Source organism: Leguminivora glycinivorella, chromosome 6 (genome assembly GCF_023078275.1).
Source record: "Leguminivora glycinivorella isolate SPB_JAAS2020 chromosome 6, LegGlyc_1.1, whole genome shotgun sequence".
In the NCBI taxonomy this organism is placed as follows: domain Eukaryota; kingdom Metazoa; phylum Arthropoda; class Insecta; order Lepidoptera; family Tortricidae; genus Leguminivora; species Leguminivora glycinivorella.
Window position 1 is genome coordinate 20,638,940 of NC_062976.1, and position 12,243 is coordinate 20,651,182.

The following is a 12,243-nucleotide window of genomic DNA, read 5'->3' on the forward strand; positions in this document are numbered from 1 at the left end:
AATTGTCTCAGGATGTAGGTTGTACCTATTATTGTGTATTTCAATATCTTCTTATCTGTATGACCTTCCTATGTCTGTTGTTTTGCCCAATAAAGAAAATAAAGAAAATAAATAAGTATGTACAGTTTTTAATCACAGTAATATGTGCATATTTTAATGCGTATTTATAACCTAGAATAGATGAGCATTCATCGCTTTATGCAGCAGTAACGGCAGTATAAAATGGCAGTAAAACTGTTTTTATTATCTTGCCTTAGAATGCGCAGTACGACTATCAGTATAAACATTAATTCGTTTTACTGCACTAGCTTTTTAATAATATTATTTTAAATATAATTTGGAATATTTGTTTGGTTTAAAATTAATGAGGTAATGTATAAACAGAAATCCATACTAATATTATAAATGGGAAAGTGTGTGTGTTTGTTGGTTTGTCCGTCTGTCACGGCAAAACGGAGCAACGAACTGACGTGATTTTTTAAGTGGAGATAGTTGAAGGGATGGAGAGTGACGTAGGCTACTTTTTGTCTCTTTCTAACCCCCCCACTTTCCTAAAACGTGGGGTGGAAGTTTGTATGAATCATTACGCAATTTTCGAATTTAACGCGAGCGAAGCCGCGGGCAAAAGCTAGTATAATATGTTTAATAATTAACAAAATGGATCCTTTACTAAAATGGATGGAAATTTTTGATAGTGCCTAACGAGTGTCAACGCAACCACCTAAAATATTCTTCGTTCGTGTATGAGTTTTGTTAGATCAGATACTATATAGAACCATAAAGAAACATGCAACTTTATAACTTCTAAAAATGCTATAAAAAAAAAACGATGGGACGTCTTAGGCACCGGCCACATCAGAGCGTCGCGTGTCTCGGGGCGCGCAATGGACGTCGGCGCCACGCCACCTGAGTGTAATTCAAAAAGCGTCTCCTCAGTACATTTTTGTATAGGAAGGACGTAAGGCGCGCCGCCAAGCGGCGCGGCGCGCGCCACGCCGCCACCACGCCACCTGGGGCGGGTCTTACGTCCTTCCTATACAAAATGTACTGATGAGACGTTTTTTGAATTACACTGAGGCGGCGTGGCGCGGACGTCCGTTGCGCGCCCCGAGACACGCGACGCTCTGGTGTGGCCGGTCACTTAGGCTCCAGTAACTTACTCTTGCTTGTCTACTCGCCGCCGCCGATCGCAGTACAAAAGTCTACGACGATGATTGCCCTATTGATACATTTTTACTGTATTTTCAATGATAAGAACGCACAGAGTACGTCAGCAATTCAACTTTTAATTAATTAACGAAACAACCGCCATACCGGGTTTAATTAATCCACAAAGAGCCGTCAATTTTCATTAGTGTTTGATATTAAATCTTAGAAAATGAAGACGTACCTCTTTTGTGTAAGTTCAGAGAGGTTAAATATTTCTATTTATATATCACAATCAAAAATACCCAATTTTTTTTGTTATTGTGCAAATTACGTTCTCTGATTTATTGATTTCAACCACAGATAATACACCCCGATTTTTTTTGTTTTCCGTTAAATTCGACATAATCTTAGGTTCGTCATCAGGAACCATCTTGTATATCATTATTAGATTCGTAAAAAAATATTTTTCATCGTTTTCATACATAATAAATGAATTAATTAGTGTGAGAGACCCTAAAGAATAATATTCAAGTTATTGTCAAGTGACTGACGGTACATGTCAAAACAAATAATATTGGGAAGTGGTAAAGGGTGTCACATACGTGTTCAGTAATTATTTTTATTTTTTTAATAACTCGATAACCGTAAGAGTTAAGAGGCTAGTTTCTTAGAGAAATTGATTGTATTTGAACTAAAGAATCTTCCCTGAAAGTTAACGGAATTCAATAAAAACAGGGTGTATATTGGAAGGAGATCGGACATGCCAGGCGATTTGTATTGAATCGCAAGCTCTTGAACCTACATAGACTTGATGGACGCTCCAATTGAGCTATTGCGCAACACACTCGCAGCATTTCCATGCCTGTGTACATGCGATCGACAAGCGAGTCGTGATCATGCATGCACACAACGACAATAGTAGTAGTAGTAATCACTTTATTGTGTACAACAGTTTATATACAATTTGTAGGTACAGAGATACAAAGGCGAGCTTATCCCTATAAGGGATCTCTTCCGGCTAACCTTGGAGTAGTGGTGTACAATTGTATGCTCAATGAGCTAACGTGTGCGACACGTCCGACGGCGGCTCTCGAGTAGTATTACTATGCTCTGAGGAGACATTTTTGAAGTGAAACTTCTAAATAATAATGCGACTTCCAACTGACAGCGCGTAACACTCGAGTCATTGTTACGTTGCGTGGAATGCCGCTCACTCAGCGCGTAACATTCTGTCAGTGTCGTTACGCACAACGACTCACTCATTCCATTCATTCACTTATTAATTCAGTCAGTGACAGGACAGAAATTAATTGGAATGTGCATGTTTTATATTTAGATCGAGTGCAAAATGAGTTTATTTTTGTTTTTTTAATAATTTGAGCAAATAGCAATGTAAAGAAAATATTTAAAACAGTAAAAAGATGGACGTAACTAAACGCAAAAACGTGTTGGTCACTTGACAAAATATTTTTGAGGTTATGTTTGTTTTTTTTTATGTTGTGTTGGAGTTGTTTATGTTGAAGTTTCACTTCTTCCGCGTGGAGGGACTCCACGCACTGTTTTTTAACCCCCAACGCCAACCACCACGACAACTGTGTCACGATGTCTGTCTGTCTGTTTGTCTGTCTGTCTGTCTCTGTGTGTGTGTCTGTCTGTGTCATCGTAGCTCCCGAACGGATGAACCGATTTCGGTTTAGTTTCTTTTGTTTGAAAGCTGAGTTAGTCGGGAGTGTTCTTAGCCATGTTTCATTAAAATCGGTCCACTATGTCGCGGTCGAAGGTTTTTCAAAATTTTAATTTTGTTGTTATACTCATGGCCTTGAAGTACCTACTTCCTTATTTCGAATATTAAATAAATACAAGTTTTTCAGGTAACGTTGATCACCTGGCGACTGGTATTCGCGATGCCACGCAAAGATGATAGTTGTAAGTAAAGTTACTCCACCGATATTGCATTTTCTTTGCAATGTAACTGGTTTGCACCAGACTGAGACTGGTTTGTAAGATACAAGAATTTTCATCACAATCGCTCGTAAACGGTGTTATTACATGCCTGCATACTGATACATAATGAGCTATTACGCCCTGGAGCGGTAAAGTGAATACCTGGGTGGGACCTTTCACGACCTGTCAAAAATTACAAGATGGCGGACGAATGTTCGAAATGTCAGCGTAGGTATTTCAATACATTTAGTTTAAAATTTGGTTATTACTTCGCGAGTGTGATGAAAAACATTGCGTATATCACGGGCGGCTGAAGGATTACAAACTCGAGTTATTAATCGGGCTTCAAACAGCCTCTCGTTCGTAATCCTTTACTTTCCGCCCTTAATACACAATGTACTATTTATTCCTGATTTCGCTATTTACACATGCGCTGTCACACAAATTAACGCCCTTACCGGGATTCAACCCTTGACCATCAGCTTAGCAGATAGAATATTTAAAATAATGAAGTACCTATAATATGTTTAATTTCAGCTTCTGAAGAATTACTGACACAAACGGATTTGAAAAAACTGCTTGACGATATTAACTTATCGGACGAGTCCATGGAAACTCAACAAGGTATTTTTAGCGGGGAAAGAAATCAAATAATTGAACGTGTTTTTTTAAGGAGTCACAATGCTGTAAATGAATTATAAACTGAAATAGACATCGCTAAACTGATAAAAAGTGACGAAAAATACGGTCACTTTTGCATCAGTTTACGCGGTTTACGTCCTTACCGCTAGACCACCCGACCACTATCTTGGCCGATTGACTTGGTCACTTTTTCTTTAGTGTATGATATTTTTCCCTTCTTAACGAAATAAAATTATTTGCAGCTATAGCACATTACAATATTGTGGAGATGGGTAAGGATGACTACATATTTTAAATATATACATGACTGTATCTAAATCAACATATATCTAATAAACATAATTATTATTACTTATATTGACCGGGGTATAGACCGTGATTACCTTTTTGATTTTTGTCATAAATTAGTACTTGTTGAAGCAGTTGCATGCATCATCTGACGAAGGGTGGATGTCAAAGTTGCGTAGACAGCGCGCGATCTACCCTCCTCCGCGCGCGTCGGCTGCGTTCACTTTCAGCGTTACCACTGGTCGCTATTACACTCGATGGTCTGTACAAATACACTACACTCAGTGTCACTACGCTTGTTCAATTCTGACTTCACCGGTTTTTTACACAAACACATCACTGGATTCCATACATTTGATAGTTTGAATCCATCCTCACGATTGCAATTTTTATATTTGTGAATCTCAATGGCTGACAAAAACCGAAAAGGTAATCACGGTCTATATACCGGTCAATATAAGTCTAATGAAAATAACCGTGAATCATTCAAAATTCTTACTATAATTATTATGGTCGACTGGGGCGCAAAATAGTATTTCATTTGCCTATATCGAAGCTTTCAGGGCCCATTTATACTGTAAAATTCGTACAATATACGTGCGAAAAGGTAATTTACAACTCTCTCGATTTTTCTCCCTTCAGTCGTGTTTCAATTTATCGCCACTAGTACTGAATTTTGTCTTTTCCGCACTTCGATCGTAATGTACTATTATATATTGAGCAGGTTAGTTATCTCTACATATTAATGTGGCATAATTCATATTACAATACTTTCGCAGAAAAGGATACTACGATAAAAGATGCGAAGAAAAATTTGGTAAGTGACATTTCTAAAGTAATTTAGTAATTAAGTAAGTAATAAAAGAATTACATAAATTTCAAAATTTATTTTTAATTATTTTGCCTCTTAAAATTAGAAACTTAGAAAAGTCAAGTACTACTTTATGATAAAATTGAAGCAAAAGGAATATTTCAATAATATAACCTAATGAAAAAATAAAAATATAACCTAATGAAAATTTATTTTTAGATGAAATTATGAAAAGAGACGGTAAGTAAATATAATTCCATGTCTTCGCAAATGTAAGAAATTCCATCTTATATCATAATTATTTTATAAAATCTTATTTTTCAGATGAAGATCAACTGAGAGGGTTAAACAGTCTCTTGAAAGACTTGAAAAAATACGGTCTGGACGCAATCAAACGAAAATCGTCGCGACGAAATGATCCCAAGCTTTACATCATTTTCTAGAGACGAGTACGACAATTTACTATATAAATTACAAATATAGACAAAACACAAGTTCTATTCAATTATTACACCTTTTTAGGTCTGTGAATGAATCAAACATAAAATTCTTGCCAAAGCACAGACACTAGACAGTAGACATAGGCAAACATAGGCAAACTATTTATTTCTTATTTTTATTTTTAAATTTAATTTTTTGTACAATGATCTGTTAGTGACCTGGGTTCTAGCATATTACTGAGCCAGGACCCTTTTGTTTTTGCTGCAACGCACACAGCAAACCCACCCACATTTTAATGTATGCTATTGTTGTTTTTTCTCTAGTGTTAGTACTTTATTGTTTATTTTTGTTTTAATTGTGTAATTTTGGTGTGTATTGTAGCAAAACAAATAAATGACTATCTTATCTTATCTTATCAAAGCCAAATCTGACATATACCTACTTACTTAATATACGAACACGAGTATGTCTTGCTCACAATCATGGTACACTTTAAGGCACATCAGAGAGTGGAAGAGCTACACACTCTTGGCATTGAAATGAAATGAAATGAAACGAAACGGAACGGAACGGAACGGAACGGAACGGAACGGAACGAAACGAAACGAAACGAAACAAAACGAAACGAAACGAAACGAAACGAAATGAAATGAAATGAAATATTTATTTTCCAAGTAGGCATATTACAATGCGCTTATGAACGTCAAATAAAGCTACGCCGGCTCTAACCCTACGCCTCAGCATCGAGAAGATTTCAGTCCCCCTCAGTTGGAGGGGGGTATCCACTATGGGACCGGCAAGAAACTCGGCGGGCCACTTCTTTTCAAAACATTACATCTTATAATTAACATGCATTCATTAAAAATGTCTGATCCAGAGGTAGCCAAATGCACAAACGCTTACGATAACATCGTAATCGTATCTCTATCTCTATCGCGCTTCTGTGTCGGTGAGACAGAGCCAGACTGCGTTTCGAGTGGTTTCCATCGGCGTCTACCGTCAACGATTGTCATTTTGGCTAGGCCCGGCAGAACACACACTAGTCGCTTTGGCCAAAGTCGGCCTGTAAAACACCATTAATGTTATCACACTAATTTTTAACTATAGGTAGACTATTGGGCCTCCGGGGACGGGTTAAAGTTTAATCACCCCTCTTCTTGTGTGTATTGTAGAAGTCGACTGAGGGATCCGCTTTAGTCATTGTGTTGGCGATTGACTACAAACTGCGATGCCACAATTTAATTTTCTTTCAACCCCTTAATTGTTAAGGAGTTGCATTTAAAATTAAGCAGCATTGTATGTTTTTTTCCGAATACGGGCGTGAGCATGTATCATTTCATTTAAGTATCATATTATGTGACAAAAAATAATATTTTAAAATTGCATTCATCATAGTCATAGGTGAAAGCGCCCAGCAAAGTTCTAGAAAAAACTTCAACAAAATTTTAAATTAGTGCATTTCACTAACAGTTGATTTAAAGCTTTGGAAGAATGCCAGGAACTTAGCTTCACTGTACAGGTCAATTCACAAGAGCTGGCACGAATGGAACGAATGTTTGAATGAAAATATGCATGTGTGTGACAGATTAACCAATAAAATGGTGGCTCTTGACAGTTACGACTGTATACCAATACAGGTGTCACTCACACAATCAAAGTTTCGTTCATTTCATTCGTGCCAGCTTTCATGAATCAACCTGTACCGCAGCTAAGCTCGCGAAACTGGCTGCGATAATGCGTATTTGTGACTCATTTAAGAATTTCAAGCGAAATCTTTAACGCTTTCAAAATTTCAAGTGACGACGACCGGTTTGGCGCAGTCGGTAGTGACCCTGCCTGCTACGCCGCGGTCCCGGTTTCGAATCCCGGTAAGCGCATTTATTTGTGTGATGAGCACAGATATTTGTTCCTAAGTCTGTTTCAGTCATGTTTTCTATGTATATAAGTATTTATATATTATGTATATCGTTGTCTGAGTACCCACAACACAAGCCTTCTGAGCTTACCGTCAAGTGGACCTCAGTGAAACTGTGTAAGAATGTCCTGTAATATTTATTTATTTATTTACTTATTTAAGTATAAAATTCATGTTTTAGCTACACGAGGAAAGCAGAAAAATTTTCAACTCTCAAATTTTGGACATAGTTGGGCGTTTTCCAAATTAAATCTCGAATATCGAATTTCACCAGATCTGGACGTGTTTGGGCTCATTCTTCTCAGAATCACGGACTGATTCGATCCCGACGATAAATAAATTGGTAATTTCATATGGATTGGAACGTCTTTGCGTAACTACGTCCAATTATTGTTGTCAAAATGTGCTCAAAATTATATAGGTACCATAGTTGTTTTGGACTCAGATATGCGTGGTTAAAACTATTTGGTTTCCTAATATTACACCGTGTATAGATCGAAGTAGAAACCTAAATAGAAACATAGATTACAAGTGTATTTGCTTTGAAAATTTTCACGGAGTTGCTCTGAGATCCAATAACGCTATGAAACCTGTACGTGACAGTATTGCATTTTAATGGCAGATTCACTAGTAGAAACCGCTTTGGGTAGGGTTGTTAGTGGAAACATGTCTTGCAAATAAAATGTTAGTTGAATTGGAAGTAAGCTTATCGTTATGGTTTAAGTTTGATTCGGTAGTGGTATTTGTAATTTAAACATTTCACTGTAGGTAAGTATTTTGAAGTCGCTGGTTATGATATGTTTTGATCACAAAGCGCAGTCGTTCTATGTATTAAAGAGTAATAAGGCGCAGTGGATTATCAAGGAATATATTTGATTCACAAAACCAGATGAATGACGGTTGATTGTACAGACATTACAATAACAACGGTTTCATAGCAACCTACCAACACTTCCTCTCAAGCAACCATCCATCATCATGTGAACATCCACAGTATCATCAAGAACTCAAGTCTAAACCTAAACCAGTCACACACCTTTCAAACTTAACACGGGGCAATGGCTTGGTTAAGACATCAGCCAAGTTATCTTCAGTAGGAATGTACTCCAACTGAATCAACCCCTCATTGACGCAGTGACGCACGTAGTGGAATCTAATATCCACATGTTTAGTGCGTCGGTGAAAAACGGGATTGTTCGCCAACGCCATAGCGCTCTGGTTGTCTACAAACAACTTGACTTTCTCAGAGCTCCCTCTATTGATTACGTGACTCACTAACCTCTGGAGGTATACAGCTTCCTTGGATGCTTCAGATAATGCGACAAATTCCGATTCCGTTGAGGAAACCGAGACGCAAGTCTGCTTCCTGCATTCCCAAGCTATCAGATTCGGGCCAACTTGAAACACGTATCCCGAATAAGACTTTCTGTCCCTGATGTCGCCTCCCCAGTCAGCATCAACGTAACCTGTAATGAAATTATCGTTACGTTCACCTTTTGACTTCCTAAATATAAGGCCTAAGTGACACGTTCCCTTTAGGTAACGTAGAACCCGCTTAGCCGCCTTCATATGTATTGATCGGCAACATGAATTGTATTGAGCTAAAAAGCTCACGGCCGCCGAGATATCGGGCCTTGTGTTGCATGCCAGGTAATTCAATGCACCAACCAACGACTGGTATTGTAATTGTTCTTGGCGATCCAACTCCTCACCACCCCCATCTGCCAAAACCTTATGCAGATCCAGTTCCATCGGAGTCTTCACTGGTTTGCATTGATCCATACCATGATCCTTTAGAACGGTCTCGACAAACTTCCTCTGATGTAGAAACAACGTACCTTCTTTTCCTCGTTCTAAACTCATGCCCAAACACTGCCGAGCTTCCTCTAAATCCTTCACTTTGAAGTGATTGCGCAACCCGCTCAACAATTCAATCTTACTATTAATATTCTTAAAGAATATTATAAAATCGTCCACATAAAGACAAATATAAATATCGTCTTTAAAATATAAGCAACAATCGTACTCAGAACGTTTAAATGACATTGACAGCAAAACATCATTGACTTTTTCGTTCCACGACCGACTTGCTTGTTTAAGGCCATATATTGCCTTCTGCAATAAACAAACTCTATGTTTCTGACCTTCGCTGTCAAAACCTTCCGGTAATCGCATAAAAACTTTCTCATGTAAATCACCATTCAGAAATGCAGTATTTACATCGAAATGATGCACCTGTAAATTATTTTCAGCAGCCAACGCCAGCAATAACCTTAGAGTTGATCTTCTTACGACGGGAGAAAACGTTTCAAAATAATCCACACCGTATGACTGCGTAAAACCTTTAGCGACAAGTTCGGCTTTATATGTCAGGTTTCCATCGGCGTCATACTTGTACTTGTAGACCCACTTGTTTCCCACTACCTTGGCTCCTGGCGGTTTCTCAACAACCTTCCAAACGTCGTGTTCCTTCATGGACTCCAACTCACGTTCCATTGCCGCTTGCCACTCATGACTGTCAGGTCTTTGTAATGCTTTCTTGTATGATCGGGGCTCTTCCTCTATATTGTAGGTACTATTATAGCAATATAGCCCGCTCTGTGCCTTATGTAACCTATTCCGTAAAGGATACCTAGGTTCTGTCTCAATCTGCACAGCTGCACCTGGCTCTTCGTTACGATCTTCAATGACCGATTCTTGTCTAGAAGCTTCATTGAGTGTATCGGGCTCAGTTGTACGAGTTGTTTCCGCGCAAGCTTCAACGGGTACATCTCCTGTGTCCGTGCTCTCTACCGCATCTTCATAAGAATCCTCAGTCATTGACGTATTCGGAACCATCTGACCGATTTCCCATACAACGACATTGTCTTCGTCTTGAACAGTCCTCTGAGACGACGTCAACTCTTTATTTGAACCAGTATCTGACACCTTTAAATCAGATGAACCTTCAATAAATGTCACGTCTCGACCTGTTACTATCTGTCTAGGATTGCTAAGATCCGCAAAGCGATACCCCTTAGTATCTTCGCAATAACCGACGAAAATATATTGCTTTGCCTTAGCGTCCCATTTCTTTCTCTTCTCCTTTGGAATGTGCACATAAGCCGTTGAACCGAATACTCTCAAATGATCCAACTTCTGTATCTTCCCTGTCCACAGTCCTTCCGGAATCTTCCCATTATTGGCACTATGAGGTAGTCTGTTCTTGACGTATACCGCTGTGTTGCAAGCTTCCGCCCAAAACTTCTGATTCAAACCTTTATCCATGAGCATAGTCCGTGCCATCTCCGTAACCGAACGCTGGGACCTTTCCGCAACTCCGTTCTGTTCAGCTGTGTAGGGAACTGTTAACTGGTGCCGTATTCCCTTACTGGAAAGAAATGCATTAAATTCTTTATTTACAAACTCCGTGCCATTGTCCGTTCTCAGTCGCTTGACTGTCAATCCGGTCTCATTCTCCACATGTGTCACAAAATCCTTGAAGCAACTTAAAGCCTGTGACTTTTCCTTAAGAAAATATGCAAACATTTTCCTAGTAAAATCATCCACAATGATGAACATGTAATGAGCACCCCCATAAGAACGTTCCGACATTGGTCCGCACAAATCAGCATGTACTAAGCCGAGTTTGTCATCTGCTCGTCCTGCTTCACCCTTTGGAAAAGGTAATCTATGTGCCTTACCTCTTATACAAGTGACACAAGGTTCCATTACGCTTTTACCTCCAAGCTCGATCTGTGGAAGCTTCCGTAAATCGCTCAGATTCACGTGCCCAAGCTTCCGATGCCAAAGCGCCAACGAGTCCTCAACTTGAACTGTAGCCAAAGCCCCTTCTACAACAGGAAAACAATCATCCAACCTATAGATACCAGAGACTTCACTAGCAGTCAACACAAGTTTACTCGTAACTTTGCCAATCGACTGGTGAAACATCTTACAACCATCAGAATCAAATAACACCTTCCACCCATTCTTTACCAACTTCGATATCGATAAAAGATTTACTTTCAAGTTGGGTACATAGTAACACTCTTTTATAGGCAACAAAACTCCTTTTAAACTTACCATAATGTCACCCTTACCCTCACTTGACATTTTGTCATCATTCGCACATGTCACAACATTCTTATCAGTTATCATAAAGTCTCTAAACCAATGCTTCTGAAAACTCATGTGGTTCGATGCTCCGCTGTCCAGATAAAACGCCGCGGGGCTGAAGGAATCGTGTACCGACAGTGAACAGTGTAATGCAACTTTCTTCGACTTTGAAGAAACCGTTGATACGCCTTCGCCATCCATTTCCTTTACCAGCTTCGGGCAATCTGACTTCTTGTGACCTTTCTGGCCACACCTGAAGCACCTGAGCTTTAATACTGAATGCTGACCCTGTTTCTTTGCTACTAATGCCGAATTCGCACCCGAGGAAACTTTCGAAGAACTCTGGCCGGAATCCTCTTGTAACAGCTTCTGACGAACATTTTCAGAGGTAAGCTTCATACCTGAGTGTTCTAATGCCATTCGCAATGGTCTATATTCATCAGGTAGACCTCTCAATAGTACTACGGCTATCAAATCGTCATCAAAGCTCTGATTAATCTCTTTCAGCTTCTGAGCGTGGCTCATCACGGATGCAACATACTCATGCATAGACTTGTGATTTTCTAGCTTTTCATCCAAGAGATTATTCATTAAAGATATCCGCCGGTTAATACCTTTGTCTTCGAATAAAGCTGTCAATGCATCCCATACCTCCTTAGCGTTAGAAAGATTTTGCACATACGGATACAGATGCGGCTCCAGATGAAGACAAATCAACGTAAAAGCCTCCTGATCCTTCTCTATTTCATCAGTATCATCTTTCTTCGGTAGCGCTGACGTATACTTGAAACATTTCTCGCGAACTAGTAGCATTTTTATTGCGAATTTCCATGACGTAAAATCTTCTAATCCGTTCAATTTGGTAACAGAAAATTTTGTAAACTGGGACATGACCTATTAAAGAGTAATAAGGCGCAGTGGATTATCAAGGAATATATTTGATTCACAAAACCAG

At 39.0% G+C, this 12,243-nt stretch overlaps 1 protein-coding gene and 1 long non-coding RNA gene across 2 annotated transcripts in view; one reads left to right on the forward strand and one right to left on the reverse strand.

The window, feature by feature from the left end:
• LOC125226968 (calcium/calmodulin-dependent 3',5'-cyclic nucleotide phosphodiesterase 1) overlaps positions 1-12,243 on the reverse strand; it is a 416,921-nt gene that overhangs the window by 233,832 nt on the left and 170,846 nt on the right. The gene's annotated exons all lie outside the window — the stretch shown is intronic.
• Positions 3,631-5,323, forward strand: LOC125226975. The gene is made up of 5 exons (XR_007177136.1): positions 3,631-3,717; positions 3,978-4,007; positions 4,803-4,840; positions 5,054-5,074; positions 5,159-5,323. It is a non-coding gene; the product is annotated as an uncharacterized LOC125226975 (long non-coding RNA).